The sequence below is a fragment of the Protopterus annectens genome, chromosome 2.part1 (assembly GCF_019279795.1).
Source record: "Protopterus annectens isolate FY-2018-M chromosome 2.part1, PAN1.0, whole genome shotgun sequence".
NCBI lineage: Eukaryota > Metazoa > Chordata > Ceratodontiformes > Protopteridae > Protopterus > Protopterus annectens.
Genome location: NC_056729.1, coordinates 1,772,697,445 through 1,772,723,754, shown reverse-complemented (window position 1 = coordinate 1,772,723,754; position 26,310 = coordinate 1,772,697,445). Strand labels below are relative to the sequence as shown.

The 26,310-nt window shown below is 38.5% G+C and overlaps 1 protein-coding gene across 2 annotated transcripts in view; it reads left to right on the top strand.

The window, feature by feature from the left end:
* Window positions 1-22,545, top strand: part of LOC122794633 (RAP1 GTPase activating protein) — a 1,835,311-nt gene extending 1,812,766 nt beyond the window's left edge. For both annotated transcript variants that reach the window (XM_044063215.1, XM_044063214.1), the window contains one exon: window positions 16,745-22,545. The gene's annotated coding sequence lies outside the window, so the exon portion shown is untranslated. The remainder of the gene's footprint in view (window positions 1-16,744) is intronic.
* Window positions 22,546-26,310: the final 3,765 nt, after the last annotated feature.

Sequence of the window (26,310 nt, the reverse complement as noted above, 5' to 3'; positions counted from 1 at the left end):
TTAGAGACATAGGTGCCAAACCAGGGATGAATTTCCATTTTCCCATCCAATTGTCCAAGTTGCACTTGAATTGGGTTAGGGAGGAACTCTGCTTCACACGAATGGTGAGCCTGTTCCATAGATGGGGTAGTCTCTGGGATACATACCCATCTCTCCAGCAGGTCCTATTTATATCATAGACAAGGTTTAAGTCTTTAGAATGAGTAATTCTGGTACTGCTTGCTTTGTGGATATGCAGGAGGTCCATCAGAGAGAGGTCTGGCAATGCCTTGTATGCTAGGCATAGATCACCCCTCAAAAGCCTGTAGGACATGATATACTCGAATAGGGCAGTCTGCATAAGATGTATTACTTATGTCCTGTATTCTTTTAGTGAGGAACCTCTGTGGACATTCAAATTGCTGGATATGCCTGGTTAGGTATATACCAAAGGGGGCATTGTACTCAATGATTGGTCTGATGAATGCTGAACACAGTGGAACAATGACTTCCTTGGACTTAGATGCCATACCTTTGTTTATAAGTTGCGCAACATAGAATGATTTCCTCACCACTGTAGACACGATGACCAAAGGCTAGATTACTATATATATATATATGTGTGTCCTTAAGTCCCTGACCACTGGGTCAACTCTAAGTGGTGAATTGTCAATATGATAGTTACAAGGGATGGATGACTTCCCAAAGGGCACTATTATGCATTTTCTGGCATTTAGTTTTAGTCCATGGCTCTGACACCAGTTGTTTGTCTGTGTCAGCTCCTCCTGGAGAACATTTGTGTCAGTGTGAGATTCAGTGACAGTTCCTAATTTGCAATCATCTGCATATTTAGTCAGCCAGAGACCACTGACATTGGCTTGACTTCTGAGAAGTAAATTTGGCTTTGACTTCTGAGAAGTAAATGCCAAAAATGATTGGTCCAAGGACTGATCCTTGAGGGACTCCACTTGTGACTGGCCTCTTTGTAGAGGTCGACTCCCCAATTCTAACTTCCCGCATCCTGTCTGTGAGCCAGCTGGCTATCCAACGTCTTGAGTTTGTCAACAATGCCTGAGTGAGGTATTATGTCAAATGCCTTGGCCAGGTCAAGGTAGGCAGTGTGAACTATTTTGCCCTCATCCATTGCTTTGGTGACCTCCTCAAAGAAGTCCACCAGGTTGAGTAGGCATGATCTGCCCTTGCCAAAACCAAATTGGGTTGGGTCCAGTGTCTGGAGGTTTACTATATCTCTGTTGATCATCTCCATGATAATTCTTTCCATGGATTTACATATATGACTGGTAAGACTTATGGGTCTGTAGTTTTCAGGGTCTGTAGATGGTCCACCTTTGTGCAGAGGGATGGCTGTTGCTGTTCTCCATTCATGAGGCATGAAGCCTGTTTGGAGGCTACAGTTAAATAGTAATTTCAGAGGCCCTGATAGGTCACATTTCATGCTATTTAGATGGCATACTGGGATATTGTCTGGGCCCATTGATGCAGTGTTCATGGTCTTAGAGAGAGCATTAAGGACCTGTTCCTTAGTGATAGTAGGGGAGTTATATTTGATGATATTTCCTGAGGGAAGGTCGAGGGGGGAGAGGAGAGTGAAGTAGGAGCTGAATTTATCAGCCAGGAGGTTTGCTATAGCTTCTAGCCCAGTAGAGGTTGCTCCATTTACATGAGCTCTGCACACAATTGTGTATTGCCTTTGCAGTTGCGGACGTAGCTAAAGAATGGTTTGTGGATGTCCCTGGCCTGGGAGCCCAAACTTCACTCAAATTTGGCTTGGGAAGACTTTATTTGTACTCCGAGTTGTTTGTTTAGTTTGATTAGAGTGCTTTTATCCTGCTGGATGCTGTACCTCCTAGTTTTTGCAATGATTTTCTTCCTCCTATTATACATCCAATTGATTTTGTGATTCCACCAGGATGGCTTGTTTTTTGAGATAGTTCTGTACTTCTTCCTGGTGGGTACAGCTGCCTCTATGCAGCTATTAACATGCTTGTATAAGGTATCTGTGAACAGTTCTACATAGGAGTCCAGAGACACGGAATTTCATTCGTTTTTTGCACTTGGTAATTTCTGAGTGAGAAGACAATAACGTTTACTTTGACATTTACTTTGAATAGGATTCCCATTTAGTAGTGGGGTAATTAAAGTCACCCATGAATATGGTATTGGGTTGGATGGTTAGTGTTTCTAATAAGTTTAAATACATGGTATGGGTTTCCGGGGTCATAGAGGGGGATCTATATCCTGCAAGGAAGTGGTATTGGATTTTTCCTATGGTGATTTGAACATGGAGTGCATTGTCTTGTTTGACCAGCATTGAAGTATATTTATTTTTGATGTAAATAGGGGCACCTCCACCTTTAGTCTCTGCCTGTGAAGTAGCTGGTCTAAATGTGTGGAAGGCATTATAACCTTGCACTGCTGGTGTGACCCCACAGCTTTAAACCACGAGTCAGTGACTGCACAGACATCAGCATTCTCTAGGGTAAAGAGAACTTCTAGGGAGTGGATTTTTTTTAGGCTTCTAGCTCTGAGCAGTAATACCTTTAAATTTTCTTGGTTTTGATTTGCTATGTTGGAAGTACTTTCAATTTGGCATTGCCTAAAAAAGCACTATGGGGGAAGACAATGTTTTAGCTAATATTTGAAAGCCTAGAGGGGAGAGGTACAGATCATCCCTGGTAAAGCAGCATGGTCAGTTGAACATCTCCTTCCATGCCAACAAATATTGCACCCCCTTAGAATGACACCAGAAACTAAGCTAGTTATTAAAGTCAATCATCTTTTGTTCCTGTTTTTCTTTCAGCATTATACCACGTAGATGAATCAGGGGCCAGGAATTTGTAAGTAGCAGCGTATAGAACATTACGTCTGCTTTCTCTTTAACTTGTAGATGATCATGTTAATCTGTAAAAACACTGTTATGCCCATTTGGCCAAACTAAATATATCTGCTTGTGTGTGGGTGACCATGGTAAATGTGAGAATGTATTATATAAGCCTAGTATTTTCAACCCCCCCTTTGCACTGTCTCATTCAACAGTTTGAAAGGGTGTGTGAAGTGGATATACGCAACATACTTAGTAATAAAAGTGAATATGATTTTGCAAATTTAAACACAGAAGAGAAAGATTTATTAAGAGATGTTTGTGAAGATTATAACATCAGGGTAATGAAACCAGACAAGGGGGAGGCTTGATTATAATGGACAAAATTGACAATCTGAATAAAACGAATCAACTGTTGGTTACAGAAACTTATGAAGAAGTTTCTATATGTGAGATTAACATTGCCTATGCTAAAATAGATAGGGCTCTTCTAGATATGGTATCTGTGGGGCAGATTTCAATAAATTAATAGAGGTATATGTTAAATGACAAACCAAAGATAGCACAACTATTTGGAATACCAAAAATACATTCAGACATTAACAACCCTCCATTTAGGACCATTATTGGTGGAGGGAGGTCAAAGACAAGTTCAATAGCAACATTTTTGGATTTAAACTTAAAAAAGGGAGTTGGTCACATAAAACAGATATGCAGAGATTCATGGGATTTTTTGAGAAAGATAAATGAGACAACCTTTAATCCTGATGGCATATTTATTACTATTGATGTCAAAAACTTATTTTCTATGATTCCCCATAGGGATGGTTTGGATTTTTTTGAACAACAATTGAATAAAGTATTTAAAATGACAAGTTGGAGAATGGCTGTAATGGTTGACCTGATGGAATTGGTCCTTAAACACAGCTACATACATTTTGAAGGCCAGTTGTATAGGCAAGTTACGGGGGTGGCAATGGGGGCAGCTTGTGCCCCATGTTTGCCAATTATGTTATGGCCAAATGGGAAGACAGATATGTCCTGAAGAGCCCCTTTGTCCAAAGTTGGGGTATGTATATTAAGTTTTTGGACGATATCTTCTGTCTGTGGAATGATACCATTGAAAGACTGGAGCAGTTTTTTGTTTATTTGGACAATACGGTGGAGTTTTTGTCCTTTTCATCACATTTTAGTAGTGAACACATTCACTACTTAGATATTGCATTCTCTATGGATAGAACTGAGGGGAAGTTCATGTCCAATATCTATAGAAAACCTACTTTCTCTAACACCTATTTGCACTTCACCAGCTGGCATCCCATGCATCAAAAGAAGGCTGTTGTCAAGGGCCAGCTGGTGAGGTTGGCACGCATGGTATCAAACATGACTGAATGTGATAGAGTTATGTCCATGTTTTTGAAGAGAGGATACCCAATGGTATTTTTAGAAGAATTAAGGGGTGAAGTGGTTAGAAATGGACAAAATGGTGTATTTGTACCACTCTATTGGGAAATGATGGTTCAACATTGGCGGCCACAAATAGAGAACAGAGGGTTAACAACAAGAGTTTTATCTCTACCTACAGTTTGGATAGTAGGGCTATCAAAAATACAACTGAAAAAAACTGGTATATTTTTGCAACTGATACAGATGTTTATAGTAAGTTAACAGATATTATGGGTAGTAAAGCAACATTCGTATATAGAAAGGGGGTGTCTTTAAAGCAGCATTTGGAATTTAGATAGACACTCCAATAGCTCCAATAATACTCAAATCAATGGAACTAGAAAATGTGAAGCATGTTCACAATGTTCAAGTATTATGACTAGTGACCATTTCACTGTGACGAGTGTCACTTATTATGTAAAGGGAAGATTTAACTGTGACACAAAAAACATAGTTTACTAGACGTTGTGCAACCAATGTATACGTTTTTACAGAGGTAAAACTATGAGAAAGTTGCATGATCGCATGTATGAGCATAGTGCAGATATTAAAAATTCTAAGTTGAGTAATGCACTATACAGACATATTAGTAAAAATCCCACCCATACTTTTAAATTTACAGTAGTGGAGAGAGTTGTTAAAGATTTGCAAGAGAGTGTGGTTGATGAGTGTTTGGACATGACTGAATTAAAGTGGGAAATAGTGTTAAATGCAACATATTTTCCAGGTCTGAATGACACCGTATCTCTACTTCCTGTTTTAAAATTAAAGCAATTAAATTTCAAATGAAGTTTAACTGACGCCATTGGTAGGAATGGACATGTGATTGTTTTTTAATTGGTTTTAAGATCGAATTAATATGGATGTGTTGTTTCTTAAAATTGAGTTCTGATGAAGTTCTACTAGGAATGAAAGCGCTGAACTCTGTGGAATAAAAATGAGAATGTTTTGATACTTGGACTGTCAGGTTTTTTTTGGTGGAAGTATTTACTGCTGGCATTACTACATTGTGTTCCACCAGGTGTTCTACGAGCTGCTGCCTTGGGTCTGTGTATTTTTTCGACAGTTGGTTGAGTTTTTACCATATACCAACAGCAAATGAATAGTCTTAAGACTGATATTACACGAACCCGATCCTTCAGTCTGCCTTCCCTCTCTGTCATTCCAGTTGAGTGTTTGTTAAACATTAGGATCTAATGAGAGTCTTAGCTAGTTCAAAGTGTGAACTGTTTCAAGTTTAATTCAGTCAGAGGCCAGGTCACTTCAACATACATTTCATTCAATGAATGAAGCTTCATAATAATTTCGGTATTTTCAGGTAGTGCTGACAGAGCATGCATCATTTTAGAGCACCTTGCATATTTAGTATTTGACATTTCCAAGATCAGAGTCAAAATGTTTTGTACTCTGACATGACATTTCATAATAATACCAGTAAATGGCATTGCTTTGAGTCACTGTGACCCTGACATTAATAAGTGCTTTGTTCAAGTTGTTGTTTGTATCTAAAGCTAGAAAATAGATTGCATCAAACTGTCATGTAACCTAAGTGCAAGTAACAATCACTTTATTCCTTGGGTAAAAGCAGGAAGTCTGAATCATAGTTCTGGTAAGTCATATTTACAGAACATGTCCAAGATGACACACTGAGATATGAAACATGAATATTTTAATAACTCATATTATTTGTCCTTGAAGAAGAAAACCTCTTTCAATAAAAAACAAAAAAATTAATCTTTCAGTGAGTCAGTCTGTGAGGATCATGTGTGTGTCTGCTGGTTACATATCTGCATGTCTGTATACCTGTTAGTCAAAGATGTCTTCTAATGTGACATTTTAACATTTATATCAGAATATTACTTTATCGGAGCAGCTTAGAATGACATGAAAACCAGAAAAGTGGAACTTCAACTGAAGAGTTCAGTATAACATGATGACTGGAGTAGTGTAAAACTCACTTTTGGCTTTATTTGTTTAATTTATTTTATTTTGTAGGTTGGTGGGCTGCACCACAAATACCCACTTTAAGACTTAGCCAAGTCAGGATTTCATAAGAAGCAACAGCTTAATCAAAATAAGTATGACAGGAAAGAATGAGAGAGAGAGTGATGCATTCAGTGCAATCACCATGAGATCTGATTCTAATCAGAGGCAGCCAAAGTAAGCATTTTAAAAGAAAGCATAAACTAGAGTTGTGAAAACTCACTAGTACTTTAGATAATATCAAGGCTGCTTTTTTATGTTTCTTCCCACCCAAGTCTGTGCAGCCCCCAACTGTTCTCACTGGCTTCCTCACCCACCCAACTCTGGATACCCCGATTACTCCTTACCTGATACCTTGACCATGACCCTTTTTTTGGATGGATAGCCTGACTCCTTGGGAAGCCAACCTCAGTGAAACTCATTCTTGGGATCAGTAAGCAAAGGATCCTAAGTAGAATTGCTAGCATGGATCTGGGAATCATTCACATTATGGAGCTGGGATCCATCATTCATGCCACGGAGATGGGATCCATCATTTATGTCACGGAGCTGGGATCCATCATTCACATCATGGATCTGGCATCCATCATTCGCGCCATGGAGCTGGCTTCCATCATTCACATCATGGAGCCAGGATCAATCATTCACACCATGGAGCTAGGATCCATCAGTCACGTTATGGAGATGAGATCCATCATTCACATCATGGAGCTAGGATCCATCATTCACACCATGCAGTTGGGATCCATCATTCACATCATAAAGAGGGGATCCTTCATTCACACCCTGGAGCTGAAATCCATCATTTACACCTTGGAGCTGGGATCCATCATTCACATCATGGAGCTAGGATCCATCATTCACACCATGCAGTTGGGATCCATCATTCACATCATAAAGAGGGGATCCTTCATTCACACCCTGGAGCTGAAATCCATCATTTACACCTTGGGGCTGGGATCCATCATTCACATCATGGAGCTAAGATCCATCATTCACACCATGCAGTTGGGATCCATCATTCACATCATAAAGAGTGGATCCTTCATTCACACCCTGGAGCTGAAATCCATCATTTACACCTTGGGGCTGGGATCCATCATTCACATCATGGAGCTAGGATCCATCATTCACGTCACAGAACTGGGATCCGTCATTCACATCATGGAGCTGCGATCCATCATTCATGTCATGGAGCTGGGATCCATCATTCACATCATGGAGCTGGGATGCATCATTCACATCACGGAGCTAGGATCCATCATTCACGTCACAGAACTGGGATCCATCATTCATGTTATGCAGCTGGGATCCATCATTTATATCATGGAGCTGGGATCCATCATTCACATCATGGAGCTGGGATCCATCATTCATGTCATGGAGCTGGGATCCTTCATTCACATCATGGAGCTGGGATCCATCATTCATGTCATGGAGCTGGGATCCATCATTCATGTCATGGAGCGAGGATCCATCATTCACGTCACAGAACTGGGATCCATCATTCATATCATGGAGCTGGGATCAATCATTCATGTCATGGAGTTGGGATCCATCATTCATGTCATGCAGCCGGGATCCATCATTCACATCACAGAACTGGGATCCATCATTCATTTCATGGAGCTGGGATCCATCATTCATGTCATGCAGCTGGGATCCATCATTCACATCATGGAGCTGGGATCCATCATTCATGTCATGGAGCTGGGATCCATCATTCATGTCATGCAGCTGGGATCCATCATTCATGTCATGGCTTGTCATATTTCCTAGCTGATGGCAGTGGTTAGTGAAGTGTCATCAGCATATTGACAACACGCACCTGTACTTCCTTGGATGTCCTGTGAGACTCCTGGTATACAAAAGGGGATGTGCAGGTACAGAGAGCCTGCAAACTCTCCCTCAGGTAGGAACTCCAGCTTTTGGCCGCTTCATTCTATCTGCACATCCAACACTACAGTTAGCCTGTATCTTTTCATGAACTCAGGTTGCTGGTGGCAAATATAGGCAGCCTTTGTCTGTGCTGTAAGCAGGCACCTGATGGCAGTATGGCTTTCACATATAGGATGATTGATTAAATAAACTTTTAGACTAGTACTAAGGTTCACAAAGGTTGGTGTCTTATAGTGAGTTGTGGAGTTCTGTGACATAGTGTTGTATTTTGGGAAATGCTGAGGGATACAGACGACTAGAAGAGAGGCTAAAATGGATTGTGGTGATCTATAATAGGCAGTGTATGTCAGGGTTCTTGCTAAGAAAAGACAATATCCCAGTTTTGGAAGATTAGATATCAGGGTGCGGGTTACCTGCACGGTCATGTTTTGTCATTTGGGGCCATTCATCTCACATGCTAGGGGACTGTTGTTTTCTTGATATTATGAGAGTCTCACTTTTTCTTCTTCCAAATGTGACTTCATGTACTTAAGGATGTATTATAATTGTGACCAGATTAAGGAACTACCCAACAGCCCATGGCTAATTATGGCCACCCATACTGTGTCTGCCTATCTGTCTGTTTCTCTCTGTGAAGGTACAGAACAGTCAGTGTGTTGCAGCTGTCTTCAGAAAAGCCATCTGATGAATATAATGTTGCATCATCTGCAGCCACTTCTACAGACTGACCATGAACAGAATTCATCTTCTTTGAGAGCTCACTGAAACTCAGGGACTGACAAGTACTGCTCCAGAGGGTGCTAAAAATAAGTGCTATTTGCAGCACATTGGCCTCTTGGCAGATGAGCAGAGACATGTACAGACTAAGGAGAATACTGAAAACTTTAGTGGATGAAAACCAAGAGATTTCAAACATACCTCTGCATGGTTTCCCCTTCTGAGGATGTATCTGCAGTGGACACTTAATAGGTCATCAGGAACTTTCACCGAAGGAAACTGCAGCAGCATGGCAGAAGTGATGAGAGGAGAAGAGAAGAGGTTTTTCCTTTCCATCAGGACAAAACTAGCTGTTAGTAAGACAGGGATGAAAGGTGTATACTGGGTGATGGGCAACCAGGAGTAATTCATTAGGATCAAATGATCAGCTGCATAACTTAAGAAGTTTACAAACAAGTCAAATGAATCAAAGCATTACAAGACAGGTTTGAAGACCCGAACCAAAACATTTGGTGAATATCGAACACTGACATTTCTGAAAGTGAGAGCAGTGTGGTGGTTTAATGTTATTTACCTCAGAGTTCTAGGGTCTGGGGGATTCAGCTATAGCATCTAGTTACAGTCTGTGGATCTTGCATTTTCTGCCTGTGCCTGTGTTATGTTTTTTTTTCCTTGGTCCTTCTAAATGTCAACATATTTTGCATATGTCATTCAATTTGCTCTCTAAGTCACTGCTAAAAAAGGTCTGCAGTACCCAGTTTATGTGTTCAGTTGATAAGTAAGTTTAAAATTTTCTGACTGATGTTCCATTACTTCACAACACTTTAATGGTAGAGGGCTTTACATTGTTAATTACATAAATGGTTGAACAGGTAATGCAGAATGTAGCTGTTTGGTACTAGAAACCTGTTTGATGGGCTACAGGCCTGATGACAGGAAGCTCTGTATCTATCTGAGAGAGGGAGCATGACTCATGGTAACAGGAGCATTAAAACAACTGGAAAAGTGCGGCTGTTCTTGGACATGTTACGAGCTTTAGCAGTACACTGCTGGAGCACATCAGGTAACCCTTTATTGCCGACATAAATTGTTTTACAAAAGTTTTGGCTGTCTAAAAAGATAATGGTGTATATTTAATTTGGGGCATCTAAGCATGTAAGAATATTTTATAAAAAGTACTTTGAGAAGATAACTTTTCAGCTAACACTTTTTCTTTAAAAATATTAGCCACTGTTAATTAATAAGAGCTGGCTGGAACATGATCATGCAATATATACATATATATATATATATATATATATATATATATATATATATATATATACACACACACACACAACCAAACCTTCTGGTGCATGCAAACACTCACCATGCACGGAACACACCAAATTGCAATGCTTCCTGCTGCCTCTCCTAAACAGCCAGTCTTCCCCTTAGCCCTTTTATGTATAAGGGATTCTATGTCTATTATTTCCCCAGTCATTGTCAGTGTCAGAACTGGGTGCATTAGAGGAAAAATCCGAGGCACTAAATTGAGTCACAAAATTGGAACTATGAACAGACTTCAAAATGGATCTACCTCTCTTTCTCTTAACTCTGTTAGATTATTTAATAGTCCCAGGAAACCTAACCGGATGTTTAGTTGACTTCCAAGTGAAAGCAGATTATCATTCTTGAAGTTATCAATGTCCCTATGAAATGACAACGACTTTGGAGAAATAATAGAGACAGAATCCCCTATACATAAAAGGCCTAAGGGGAAGACTGACCCTTTAGGAGAGGCGGCAGGAAGCATTGCAAGCGAAGACATGATCACAAAGGAGAAAATGTTCAGGAACTTAATCAAAATGTGAATGTTAATAATATTGATGAAAGCCCTGTTGTAAATGTAACCACATCTAGCTTCACTGTGGCTGAAAAGAGTGAACGCAATAACGTTCTGAGTTATGTACCATCGCAAGTTTTGTCTCAGTATGATGTATGTATGGATATTAAAGATTTTCGCAGAACCCTTAACCTGAAATATTTTTTAGTACTAAGGGTGGAACATTAAATGTTATACCATCTAGATTTAGGGTTAAGAAAAGTACCTTTACCCCTCCATATCATCCTTGAGTGAAGTTATTTGAAGAAAATGTATGACGTGATTTGCAAATGAATCAAAGTGCTATATTTAAAGTGGTGGTGGCTGTGCGTTATTGCCATGTTTTTCAAATTTATCTTGCAATAAAGAAGAGGAATTAGGTATTTCCCTTGCATTTGATTTGGACTGCAAACTGAGATTTTTTACTTTAGATGCTGGACCGATCTTTGTGTTTTATATATATATATATATATAGTGAGGCTCTCCAAACTGCTGTATTTACCAGTTAGAAATTTGAAAGGCCAGATCAGTGTCAGTGAACACACCATAAACTATTCATTACAGTAGGAAAGGAAAGAAGATAAATCATGTACATTTATTTACTTAAATCCAATGCAGTAAAACCTGAGTTAGCTGATTAATGAGAGTCATGTAATCTTACAGTCCCTGCAGTACAGCTGGTCTTGTAGTTACTGCTTTACTCTGTCTGACCAAAGTGTATCCGATCTGTAAATAAAGTAAAATGTGGATCTGAATGGGGGTGAGAGAAATAAGCTAACAGATCAGTAGGGATTAGGGTTACCTAACAGAAATGGGCTGGGTTGGTGGGTAGTCAAGTAGGTGGCAGTGGGATCTTTGCCAACACAATGTATCGTTTGAATGACAACCCTAAAGGGGCTGAGAAAATCACTCATAACTAAGAACTGTCAAGTTGTGGGTCTATCAAAAATGATACTGACTCATTCCTATTTTCTTTCACTGTTTGATGTCTTTACCAAGTTGTAATGTGCATGCTCATGAATTTAACAGACACAGACAAGCAAAAGGAAATTGCATCATGAGTGCCTGATCTGTTGCACCATAAAGATAAACAAATGGAACTTGAAGGGGAAAAAAATGAGAATATTCAGAAGAAAAAACATAATTTTATGCTATTGCTCACAGTTACCATTTACTCGCTGCGGTGGTACAGTGGTAGCATTGTTACCTCACAGCAAGAGGTTCTCCCGTTCGATTCTCGGCTTGGCTTGGGAGCCTTCTCTGTGAAGTCTGCATGTCCTCCCTGCGGTTGGGTAGCATTCGAAAGACATGCGTGTGTAAATGGGCGTGCCTTTGTTGAAGGTTGAGCGTCAAGCTGGCACCTTGGCATTTCGTAAAAAATCTACTGCCAATCATTAGCAGATTGGAGTTCCGCTGTGGCGACCCCTTACCGGGAAAAAAGCCGAAAGACAAACAACAACTCACAGTTGCCATTTAAAATATCTGTCTTTACCACCCTGTGCAAGAACAAAGGCGCACGGGCATACTAATGGCCACTGATTGGTGAATGCACATTACTAAATAAAATCACGTTACTTTGCATGAAGTAGAGTAAACCATACCACGGAGGAAAGCATTTGATTCAATTAGTTGTACAAGCATTTACCATTATAATTCACTTCTGCCACCTGGTGGTCACATTTTAGTAGTTCAGCAGCAAATGTACAGTGAATCTACTTTGTATGGCTGCTCCCCAGTCTGTTTTCTGAATTAGCCAGGCATTTAAGTTCTCTTTTAGGAGGTACACTTTTGCAAAGTGCTACTCATCTATTATACAACATTCTCAACACCCATATGTACCTCTGTAATATATGCATAACTCTCAATAGCTGTGATTTAAGCACAGTGCAAGGATTTTGACCCTGGGATTTACTCTTACTTCTCCAAGATTTATGGTGTTCCTTATAAAGTCAGACCTTAGTATAGGTACATACATTATTAATACCTAAAGTAAGACCAAACAAAGATTCACTACCACAATAACGATCAATTCCAGTATATAACAACCTTCTATTGTGAAAAATCAGAACGTGCTCCTCTTTCTGACTCTCATCTATGATTTTTAAAGGCCAGCACTGTGATTTTCATTGCTTGGAGGTTGAAATGAAAGAATATATATGAGTAATATATGTGTATCAGAGTCCCATATGTAAACTGTGTCATCTGGTTTCCTATAATAAACTGTTACACAACCTGATAGGAAATACTGATAAAGCTGGAAGCTCATAGTTTTGTGTTTCTTCTCATTATGTTGTTGTTGTGTCTTTCGGCTTTTCCTGGTTAGGGGTCGCCACAGGTGAACTCCGGTCCGCTAATGATTGGCAGTGGATTTTTATGTGACGAGTTGCCGGCCCTGAGGCACAACCTTCAACGAAGGTACGCCCATTCATGCATGTCTCCACACAGAAGATGCTCTAGCTGAGAATCGAACAGGACAACGTCTTACTGAGGCGACAATGCTATCGCAGCACCAGCACCGCAGTTTCTTCTCATCATGTATACTTGTGAATAACAAATAATACCTGGTATCAGAAGTAATAAGTAATTGCACAGAAATATTTTTTTAAAACAAATAATGTAGCTAGAACCACATGAAAACCTCTTTCTAAGGGGAATTGCCGTCAAATCTGAAATTTCGGTAAGAGTAATTTTTTATGAATTTGGCCATTATATCCAAGTGACCTGAAACTGTACAGTGTCCTACATTTCTGCATGTTGTAGATGAAAAAAAAAATACTCTGCAAGCTTATAAATGTGTCTAAGTTTCGCCAGAGATTATTGAAATGATGAGATAAATTTCAAAGTTACAGTAAACTGTGGAAGAATTTATATCTACCATTTCTGTTTCATAAGAACTTTAAGGTCTGATAGATTTTCTAGATTTTTATGTTACTAAATAAATAAAACAAGGCAAAGATAGTGAATTTGGTGAGTTACATGATTTGATTAAGACACTATGGCATGTGCTATCAGAAATGGACAGATGTCAGGAAATCAGCTTAAATATTAAATAAAATACCTGCTCTGTCCAGAACAAACATAATTACTTCACTAAACTTAAAAGAAACAGCAAAGAGTAGAAGTTGGCAGTTTTTGTCAAATTACCCAAGACAAAATACCGTGTAAAAGTGAGTTGTGGAAGTTGTAGGAAGCATGAAAACCTTAGTAAGTATCACTGAGGAGATGTAGATAAAAAGCAAAAGAAAAATAAATGTCATTTTTAATTGTGTGTGTAGAAGCTGGGAGACTGAAGTATTAGTGGTAAAGTTACTGAAATCAAATATTAAATCTGAGTTTATTAGCTTAGATGTAACAGAATAAGATGTTGAAAATTAGTTGTCTGTGGCCATGATGTACATTGAGAATGTGTACTGTGTTAGTTAAGAGGGAAAAATATATGTGGCATCCTGGCAGGGAAACTGATCCTCTATTTAATTCTGTACAACATTTGTCTAGTGGCCTGGGGAGTATCTGAAAAGAGTCCTGGGCTTGGACTAGCCAACCCACTTGGTTAATGGAAGAATGCATAAACGAATAATCATCAAGTAAGTACATAAATTAATAAATCTAAAGTCAACCGAAAATCTTGACAGATAAGTGTGAGCACACACAGAGGGTGGATAAAAGGACACAAAGTGTTGAACATGAAGAGAAGGAATGAACGGTAGGGGCATTTGTTGGAGATATGGAAAACATGCTTAATATTCTGGAAGTAGGTACAGCTGGTGGGTGGTGAGTATTCTGAGGGCAGGGGCATGTGAGACAAAATTTAAGGTCACACAAGGAGAAGCAGGCTGTAACAGTACATAGACGAGGTGGGAACTAGGGACAAGAAATGGTGGCCCATGCATTGGAAACTGCTAGAGACAACAATAAACTGGAACACAAAGTATTCTGAGAGAAAAAAAGTAGGTGATGGCATCACAAGACAAAGGGTGATTCAAAAGATCTAGTGAAATTAAATAAACCGGTGCAGCGGACAGGTGTATTATGGTGAGATCCTTGAGTATGTGCATGAGATGTTAGTTTATTTTGTAGGCATAATATCACTTCTAAACATTTGACCAAGATTATTGCATGTATTAATCTTAAAATCATGATGTGGTTAATAAAAATCTGGTAAAGCTTGCCTATTATTGGTTCATATGTTCATATGTATGTACTATCCATGGAGTCCAACCAAACTGTGTTCCTATGTATCACCAGCATTTATTAGGAGGGGTAAGTTTCTAGAGGTTATTTGTGGGGATGTTATGTTAGCCTAGCATTACTGTCTCCCTCTGTCTAACAGAGACATGGGATCCAGACCGGGGAGTGAATTTCCAATTTCCCATCCGTTGGTCAAGGTTAGCCTTAAACAGAGTTGGGATGGACTCTGCTTCACATGGATGGATGGGGAGCCTGTTCCAGCACATGGGGAATCCTTTAAGGCACGTATCTGTCTCACCAACATGTCTTGTTTATGCCACAAGAAAAAATTAAATCTTTGGCTCTGATGCTATTAATTTTGCAGATGTGCCAACAGTCCATCAGAGCTGGACCTGAGGAAGCCTTGTATGCTAGGTATAGATTACTTCTCAGTAACCTGTAGGAGATCAAGTATAAAGATAGGGCTTTAAAGAGATTGAATGTATTTATACACTGGATTCTCCTGATAAGGAACCTTTGTGGGCATTCCAACTGTTGCATGTGTCCAGTCAGTTACTTGATGAAGAGGGCATTATACATAATGTTGGGAGTGATGAAAGGCAGATGAAGTGGCACTGTGACTTCCCTGGACCCAGATGCTATGCCTTTACTTATAAACTGGGGTGACACAGAATGATTTTCTTTCTACTTTAGCCACATGTTGGTCAAAGGTCAGATTACTGTCAGCATATGTTCCCAGATCCCAGACTATCAAATCAACTCTTAGGGTTGTCTTATTGATGGAGTAATTAGCCTGAGTGGCAGTTTTCCCAAAAGGCACTATAATGCATTTTTTGGCATTGAGTTTTAATCTGTGACTTTGGTATCAGTGATTTATGTGTGTCAGACCCTCTTGTAAGATGTTTGTGTCATAGGAGGAATCTATGATAGCTCCCAATTTACAGTAATCTGTGAACTTGGTCAGCCAAAGGCCCTTGACATTTGTCTTTACCTCTGTGAAGTAGATGCCAAATAGGAGCAGTGCCAGTCTGGAACCTTGACGTACCATGCTTGTGACCAGCCTATCAGTAGTGGGGCTATCATCAATCCTGACCTGGAACCTTGAAGTACCACGCTTGTGACCAGCCTATCAGTAGTGGGGCTGTCATCAGTCCTGACCTGGAACCTTGACGTACCACGCTTGTGACCAGCCTATCAGTAGTGGGGCTATCATCAATCCTGACTTCCTGAGTCCTGTCAGTGAATCAGCTGGCAGTCTTATGAGTAATGTAGGGAGTTATGCCCAGTTTGGTGAGTTTGTCAACTATACCCAAGTGGGGTATTGTATTGAACACCATAGCCAAGGCCAGGTAGGTGGCATGCACCATATTCCCCTCATCTATTGCCTTCTTCTCAAAGAAATCCACCAAGTTTAGTAGGCATGACCTTCCTTTAAGAAAGCCAAACTGGGTTCATAATTTTCTTGAAAAAAATCTTCAGTTTTGCCCCCTTTAATTAAGTTTTTGGATAATACAGGCACGTGAGAAAAGAAGAGGTCTTAGCATAGAACTCTAAAACATTTTCTTCCCTGTCAAGCAGGCCCAAGGATGCACAAGGAACTGAGATGATACCTTAGGTATGCAACTGTATAGTCAATGTAGAACTTCAAGTTTCTGATGATAAAACTAGTGAAATGAATGTCTCACACAATGGTATTTTACCTGTGACACTTAATTTCTGCAGCTTAAGTAGTTGCACAGTATGTCTAATGATCTGTCGATAAATGTATGAGACTAGTCTATGGCAGCTCAAGCTTTCTTACTTTATTAATTTTGTTCATTTTACAGAACTCTGTGAAGAAACACAAACTGAAGGAGCTGAGAAAGAACTAGCTATGCAGATCCACAGAGGATGACAATCCAAAGAGTCACAGAGCAACTAGATGAAACACAGTTTCTGCCAATGTAGGAGCAAAAGCATTCATGTGGAACAAAAGCTTTGGATATGATGCCCTCTGAATCTGTAGCTGATTGATTTGTTTGCAGAAGGAATTGAACAGGTGTAAATACAGATATGTACAAATGGTGCCATGGGTCCTGAACTGAAATGTCTCTACCAGCCATACCCAAAGAAGTTACTGTGTGTAAGCAACATCAATTTGCCTTGGGGTCTAATTATAATGGTTGTTTGCATCTTTCTTTGCTCACTGACGTATGGTGTTACAAATTCAGAGGCTTATCTTTATCATTTCTTCCATTCAAGGTTCATATTTCTAGGTCCTTAAGAGGCTGTTGATCTGTGAGGATCTTAAGAAGCCTAGTCTTACATTTCCATGTTAGTCGATTGAGTGTTTGATATCACAACTGCACAATATCACTATATAAAAGCATCCTAAAATAATGGGAATAATTAGTGAAATCTTAATATAACTTACCCATAAAACAAAATGTTTGTTAGATATTATCTCTGCTCAGGCAGGCAGTGCAAGGAATTCTGGCAAATGGCTTCCAATACAATATTTAACAGAAAATTCAGTGTGAAGAAGGATTTTAGTGCATATAAGATATACATTTTGGTGGGAAGGTGACATACAATGACAGTGTGTTAAGCCATTGTTAACCATAGCAGCCTGTTTAAAAAATGGGTCTGTATCACTTCAGCAAACAGTCTATTTATCGAATCTCTATTCATTGAACTCACTTTATTGAAAGCTCAATTCAACGAATGATCATGTCGGCAAATTTTCTCACAGGGAAAGGAAGGAGTTGGCCATCTTCAGGAATTTGCCCTTTTCCTCACTGTAGTGTGATCTCGGAGTTGGTATATTTAGTTAGGGAGTATGGGGGATAACCCCCCCCCCCCTTTGCTGAGTATAAAATTTTGTAGTGTTTGGTACAGTTGCTTGCTGGCCCACTAGTTTCTTTCCTTGTGAGAAAATGTTCTGAAATTATTTTTTGTTAAAGTGAGCTTTCCCCTAAACTGAGTCTGATGAATAAGGATTCAATAAATAGACTCTTTGACGAAGTGATATAGACCCCTAGAAAACACCTGTTTAACATCACCATAGTGAAGGTTAGAATGTCTTGAGACTTTAAAGTGTACCTAGGCTTTTGCGGTAGCTTGACATTGGATTAGATTCTATAGAAATGTTATATTGCTTATCTGACACCTTCAAAATGTTTGTTCTACTTGACTCGTCATTTGGTAAACTGTTTCTATTTGCAGTATACTTCAGCGATAAATGAACTTCCTTTGTTAAGCACATCACCTCATTGTTTTCCAGATGTCATTTCAAGTGAGAGTTTCTGCATCATTCTTATTTCTCTATCATTCTGTCTCCATTCTATAGCTATAGCTTGCTGTGATTCTGCCACTTGTGTAGTGAATTGATACAAATTTGGCAGCAGCAAAATCTATAGCAAACCAGGAATTGGCCAGCCCTAAGACAGGCTGACATGTACTACTGACATACTTCTTCACCCAACACCCATCAGGCAATTTGCTAGTTAGCTGGACTGTATTTAGGAGAATTCATGTGGACTGGACAGAGGAAGGCGGTCATTCCTGAGCATGGTATGGACCATGGTGAATGAGTTGGATACATGGATTAAGAACCTACTAGTATAAGAAAATATAGGGGAGTTCACATCCCATCACCAATTGCCTCGTTGCCTCCATCTCCTGCCATCTCCACTTCCATAATGAGGAAGTTACATCACTACAGGAAGAGCCATTTAGCCATCTGTGAAGTGGCCCACAGCCAAAACACAGGAGGGTTCTGCTTAGGTTATCTATTTCTTCTCCACTGTTTGAAGAAGTCATATCTCTGTTACATTGACAAGACTTTGATTTCATCATCCTGAACAGGTTTTTCGTAATGCTTACAAGTATGATTTCAGCTCCTACTTTTGAATCTAGAAGGCTAATTCATTTAAATTGATAACATAAGGGGGGGTTAGCATAATGGTTAAGGTTTTTACCTTGCAGACAAAAGGTGCAGGTTTGATTCTCACATAGCATAATTTGCTAGGCTTAAAATGGCCCACAAGAGCAGTTAGCCTAGTGCTAATCTATGAACCTATCTATTACATGGACATTCATATTCCCACATAGGTTCATAGTTCATATGTGATTTCTAGGCTAATGACTCCAAAGGTCTTTTTAAGCCTAGACATGCATCCTGAGGGTAAGAATCAAATTCTGTGCCTTGTGTCTGTAAGGTAAACGCAATAATCATTTTGCCCATCCCATCCTTAAATGCTTGGCTCACAAATGATGCCTCTACTTTTAAAGGGTTTCCCTTTTAGTTTCATATATTATAATTTTACTTATTTTCTGGGCTATATAGTTTTACATTTTACGTTCCACTGTTGCTGATCTTTAGCACAAAGGTATAGCATGTTCTGCTTCTTTTAAATACTGACTCACAGCAGTCTTGTCTAAAACACATCTAGTCTAGAGACTGAACTTTGGCATTCTGAGCTTCTTGCAGCTGGATTGTGTTTAAATTCAGAAGAATGTAATGAATTTCCCATAATGTGTAGGCTATTGCCTGGGTAGCTGGTTATGTGGGCCTTGTGGCTCAACAGCAGAAAGCTGATGTGAGTTACACAAGCATAACCCAGGCATAAAGTGACACTGTGGCATCACTATGTCGGAGCATCTGATCAGCTTCCATTGCTTTCATGGTACATTGTCATTGGAGCAAGCCTAGGTCATCTTAACTTTTCTTTAAATGATCTTATTTCTTCAAGATTTCTAAGCCTTTCATTACACCTGACACCTGAGAGAGTGTAATTGGTGTAGACAATATGGCACTGAATAACAGATATGTGTGCATGTGTCTGTCTGTGTCTTTGTTTGTCCATATGTGTGTTAAATGACATATCAGTCCTGTCACTAGAAACTGTCTGATTAAATCCTAAACTTGGAGCCATTTCTTTGCTTAGTTTGTCACAGAGTATGTGTCAGGTGTCACTGTTTATTTATAGATTTCTGAACAGCAGTTTGGCACAAAGGTTTAAGACTACATGCTGATAGATCTACCCACTCTCTAGTCCCAGGTTTGAGTCTCATGGTCTTCATTTACCCACTGGTATTGTCTTTACCTTTCTGTGTCTCATTACTAGTGCAAACTGCATTCCCACAAAGCTAAAACAATTATGTGTTGATTGTGCTGAACATTTCATCACACTGCTATTATGGTTGTACTGTAGGATTTGTTCGCCAAACATGGGATGCACTTCCAGGATATAACTGTGAAGAGTAAATTTATTGAAGTATATTATTTTTTACCTTAGATTAGCTGCCACTTTTACCACTGCTATGCTTTGATTAAGTGTTTTATGTCTGTCAAACCAGAAAATTATTTACTTATGTTTCTGTAGTCTGGGCTATACTAACCTTTAAAAAAATCACAATGCCTCATGTTCTTATGAAAGGATATTTAATGACTGAAGTAAGGTGGTATATTCTGAAAGAAAATCACCTGGTTGCCTGCTGTTTGCCTCCAGATTCGCTGCAGTAGAAAACACAATACTATTTTTGATTGGGTGAAAAGGTAATACTATACATGTTCTGAAATTCTTGGCCATATGTGTTTTGCGGTGGACCGATATCTTGATACATGAAAAACAAAAAAAAAGGAAATATTGCATTACAATTCAAAAATTACTGTATGTCACTCATTGTATAATATTTATGTTTATATACATTCTAGTATCTAGAATTTGGCCAGGTTTTAAAAGGAATAACTGATTCATTTTTGATTTCCTGCATTCTGTTTTTTTTATGGCACACTTAGTTAAACATGACAGTGAGCCTAGTTTAAGTCTTAGATACTGTCATTTCTTGTCTGTTCCATCAATGTTTGTTTTTTTGCTAAGGCATACAGTCCAAAGTTTAGACTGATAACTTTGTGTACTTACTCAGCACTTTAGGAGATGTCTAGAACACATAGAAGTAAAGGAAAGAGACAGATTTATTTTTAATTTATTTATTTATGAAGTTATATCTTCTTTAAAAAAAAGAATACGAAACAAAGTTTTGTATAGGCACAAGAAAGGCAAGATGTCTGACACTATACATATATTTGTAATGCAGACGGACTTTTAATAATAATTTTACCGCATTTTATGTGGAGAACATGTAGGAATGTACTAAAGTCTGTTGAAAACTCTCTGATTGTGACAAGTTGTCTTATGTGAAACACTGCCTCTTTAACTGTAAAAACATAAATCTCTGTAGACAACGTTTGTGTATTCACCAGAGAAAATTTAACTTTCATAATTTTTCCAAGTAATCCCTGCCACTTGTGCCAAGTATTATAAAGCTCTGTAATAACCTGGATAACATTATTTGTTAATATTTACAACAGTGAGACTACCAGAGTATGAAACATATTGCCATATATTTACTGGGCACTGTATCCTACATTATTTTGTTAGTTTCATATACACTGTATCTTTGTTTTTATTTATTGAAATGTTTTCCTTGGGAATGGTGTTGTATTTATATGCTTACTGTGTATAAATGATAATTCTGTAAATGTGTAAAAAGTCTGAGTCATTTACTGGTATAATCAATCAAAATGAGCTAAACACAACTGAAATTCTTTTGCATATATCAATGATTATGGGTATGGGATAAAAAGAGTCCAAATTAAAGCTATGACTCTTATCATGTATTATTAAGTTTTCAAAACTGACTAAAGATAACGTTTTTTAAAAAAATGTGATCGGTATAATTTTGATTAGCATACTTTGGAAGACTGGTTATGTAGACTACAACATTTTTTCATCTCCTCCATCTTTTCCAGTCACTGCTGTATGTAGATGAGGAATAATGCACAACAAAGAGTCAGACTCATGTCGAGGAACGAGACACAGGTGGTAGCAGTGGTAGTAGTAACCAAACCCCAGACATGTTGTAGAAATATACCGAGTTGTAGATGTGTATTTGTCTTATTAATGACATCATATTGTAGTGCTCCAGGAGTATTTATCATTGGAAATGAAGAAAAGAATGTAAGCGAGGCTTTTTATAAATTCTGCTGTAAAAACACAAGTTAAAGATTTCATAATTTAGATGCAACATAGTAGGAATAACAACTTGGAGTGGAAGAAGTGTGCTGTTCATAATTTGAGTATCTCAATATACTGAATAAATATTTCAGAATAATAAATTTAGTGTTCAACCTTTTGAAAGATTTCTTATATTCTGTTCAAATAGAAATAACTCAAATGAAAAAATAGTCTTAGAAAGAATTTTCTGAACTTTATCACTTGACTATGTTGCAAATGGTCAGACGTTACAAGAAATAAGTATAATTTGAAACAAACTGTATTTCCCTATATTTTTCTTTAGAGGGCAGATTTCCTGTGGTGCCCTGTGCAAGGGGTCTGCACCCTATATTTTAATTTAATCATATGGTAAGTTACAGTGCTTCAGGGTAATGAACATTCTCTACTTTAACTGACATATCATTATTTAATCCCAAAATGCCTAAAATATTACAAGGTGAATGCACAAAACACAGCACTTCTAATATTACAAAAGACAATTTGTTTTGTGGGAGTGTGCAAGACCCTGTACCCCTTGATGTGGAGGTGTGTGTGTGTGTGTGTGTGTGTGTGTGTGTGTGTGTGTGTGTGTGTGTATATATATATATATATATGTGTGTATGTATATATATATATATATATATATATATATATATATATATATATATATATATATATATATATGTGTGTGTGTATATATATATATATATATATATATATATATATATATATATATAGCTACATCAAACATATATATGTGTGTGTGTATATGTTCAAAATTTGAGATCATGTAAACTTGGAGAAGAGGGAGAAAGAGACAAAATGCAACACTCACATTGTCACTGTTCTCCTAACCACTATTACAAGACACGGGCACCCTTTCAGTGACAGTATACTTAGTGCTGAGTACGTGGCTGCTGAGAAACATGGGTGATCTGTGTCTATGTGTTTATTAGTAAGCTTATTTGGTGTTGCAGTGCCTTGTCTTTATGTACATGTGTGTGTGTGTGTGTTTGTGCTTGTGTGTATATGTGTGTGCATACACATATTTACCGGGGCTTGTAATAAATTAAAATTATTTTATAAAATTAACTCTCTTCAGACTCTAACCAAGAAGAGAGGCAATACAAATTAAATCCTTAATAATTGTTGGGCACAGTTATGATGTTTATGTCATTCTTGTTACCATGGCAGGGCTAGACAAGTAGCCATGTACTCAATGGCTATTGATGATGGTTACCATTGATGGTGACCCCTTGAAACTATGTATACAATTTGGAGTAAGGTGGCTGTGGATGAGTGCCGACTACATTCCAGAAAGCTCTTTTAAAAACTTTTGAAAGAACCATTATAATATCCAAAAATATTTAAGAAACAATTTATAGTACATAGAAGAAAACCACATAAGAGAGCTCATAAAACATTATGTACCTTTCTACAAATATATGATTTTACTTGACCCTTTACAAAAATAAAAGAGCATTTCACTTCCATGTACATTTGGAGAAAAACAACTAATCAAGAAGGCTCTGATGAAGTCAGTTGAACCATAAAATATGATGAGCATTACTCAGTCAAGCAGCATGGAAACCATGATTTAAGTTCTGTCCATCACTGCATTCTGGAATATGCTGACTGACTTGTGTGCAGATTGAGGCTTGTTTACGGGTTTGGAGATTGCTACCGATAATCAATGTAACACCAATAATTTCACCACTCCCTGCATTCTCATGTGATTTGGTTCTTTCAACTTTGAAGTAATATAAGTTCTTACTGCTGCAGCCAACTGCATGTCCAGATGGGAAAGCTACTGCGTGCTATGTATAAAACCTGAGGATTTATATAAGAAGTCATTTTTGGGGTCTTGGGTCCAGAGATGAATCCTCTTATGTCACAGTTTAGGCATGTGTTCACATAAAATGAGTACTGGGGAATGCTGGGGGGCACTGGGCAGCACTTCCACAGTTTATGTAGGATAAGACATTAATGTGATTGGATTGGATTAATCTGATTGGATGGGAAATGGGAAATTCACCCCAGGGATCACTTCTGTGGCTCTGCTCGACAGGGGCAAAGGAAAATAATTTTCTTGGGTGGCGAAAGCCAGGGCACATTTTTTGGCTAGGCTTATATAGGCCCTAGGGCCAATAACCTAGTACCTAACTATGAACCTATGTGCTCCAGGACTCAGGCACAAGTAATGCTCTATAAAAAACATTTTCCAACTTTTTGATGTAGCCACTTTCTTCACCCTAGAAAGAGGATTGATCTTGCATTTGCATAGAATTTATTACTAGTTGTGTCCCAAATTCGCTTGATGGCAAATGTTGTTCCTCAACCCCCAAAAATATGCTATTGGCATTTAGCACCACTTTGGTCACATACCTTAATGCTGACATTTTGTAAAAAAAAAAAAAAAAAAGTGGTTTTAATGCTTACTAGGTGTGCTCCTGAGGGCAATTTATTTTAGAATCTAGTTAAGAATGGGAAAAAATCGGAGAAGGATCCTTCTTCTTAACACCAGTCTGCCAAAAGCATCTCTGAGTATTATGTCTGCAGTGATCATTAGCTCTAAGGATATGCTTATGTAACAGATCCTGAAAGATCAGAACCCTGGTTAATTCTACTTCCTGCAGCAGATCGTCTTAGCACCGGATACACATTTACCACATGGGGTCTACTTTATTCCCGCGAAAGCAGAATTTGTCGAATACAATTCGCGCGAACAATAATGAGTGAAACGCGAATACGTCGAACGCACTAAACCGCCAAATTCAAAATCTCACTCTCTCATAGTTGGCCAACCTCACCGCCTGCAGCATACTACCTACCGAAACACAGTGAAAAACAACACATACACACACTAACCAAAACCTTACATCTAACCCTAAAGTAAAGCACCAAAACCCTACCGCTAACCCTACATACACAACAATCTATGCACTATCCTTAACCCCGCCCTAACCCTAAGGTCCTTAACTACCACACACTTACCCTACTGAGCTATACCCAAACAAACTAAATGTTCCACACATATACACTTAACAAAACCCTACACTAAACCTTACATACATTACCTATCTATGCATTTACCTTAACCCGCACCCTAACCCTCAGGTCTGTAACTAGCGTACACTTACCGTAGATGGGCCAACTATGCGAATTCGATATTTCCACTTTCGCGGTTTAGTGCATTTGACGTACTCGCGTTTCACTTGTTATTTGTTGCGGTAATTGTATTCTACCGATTCGGCTTTCATGACAATAAAGTAGACCCACCACATGCTCTCAGCCAGCCTTTTGAATCCTCTATCTTTATGTCAGAAAATCTCTATAAGGGAACAACTGAACCCTATACTTCATCAACTGCCTTGTACAGTCTTGGCAAATCTGGATATCTGTGTGTGTGTGTGTATGTGCTCACACACGCATGTGTGTTTGTTGGCATGTGTACTTTAGCGCATGTTATTCTGTCAATTGCTCTGATTGCACATGGTATTTGGCATTTTAGTACCTGTCCATTTATTCCAATCCATAAGGGCGGTATCTTCATATGTTATGTAAACAGCTGGGACAATGAGAATGTTAAAGTTCATTTTGCCTGGCTATGTATGCTTTGGTCCAGGCATACCAGGTTTCTGTATCATTTCTTTGTCCATACAAAGGGAAAGGCCAGTCAGCTGATGATTGTGAACTATTATTACTGCTAGGGACATGTATGTTTGTAAAGAGGGAGGGAATTTGGGGTGCCACAAACATTTTGACCACTGATATTCTCCACGTAGGAGACATTTTAGAGATATTTAGTCAAATCCAAATAAAATGATGTCGTAAACATTAATGGTTGTACCTATAATAATTTGAACCACAGTAGATTTAATTTCAAATAATCCTTACATAAATTCTTTAACCTTATAATCAGTCATCAAATTAAGTAAAACAATTTTACGTAACTGTTTCATTGTTTACAGTCACTGAATATATTTTTAATTTCTGCCATATGTAGAATGTGAACCCCCACTTCCTTGAGGTTTATGTTAATAATTCAGAAATGGTGTGGAGTCAATCTTATCCCTAAATATCTGTGGGTGTCCCAATTTCACATGGTTTTTAATGAAATATGTCAGAAAGTACTAGTCTTCTAGTTATCTTAATCATGGGTAGGATGTCCATGTACTCAAGGCTGAAATGAAGCCCAGATTCTCTGCAAACCGGGATAACAAAGGTCCAGGTCTACGAGCATCCCCAGCTGTGGTCTGTGTTAGAATTAAATAGTCATTGGAAAATTAGAAGGATGTGAATTCTTTCCCAAATGTAGACCACCCCAACAGCTTACAGGCACACATGGCATA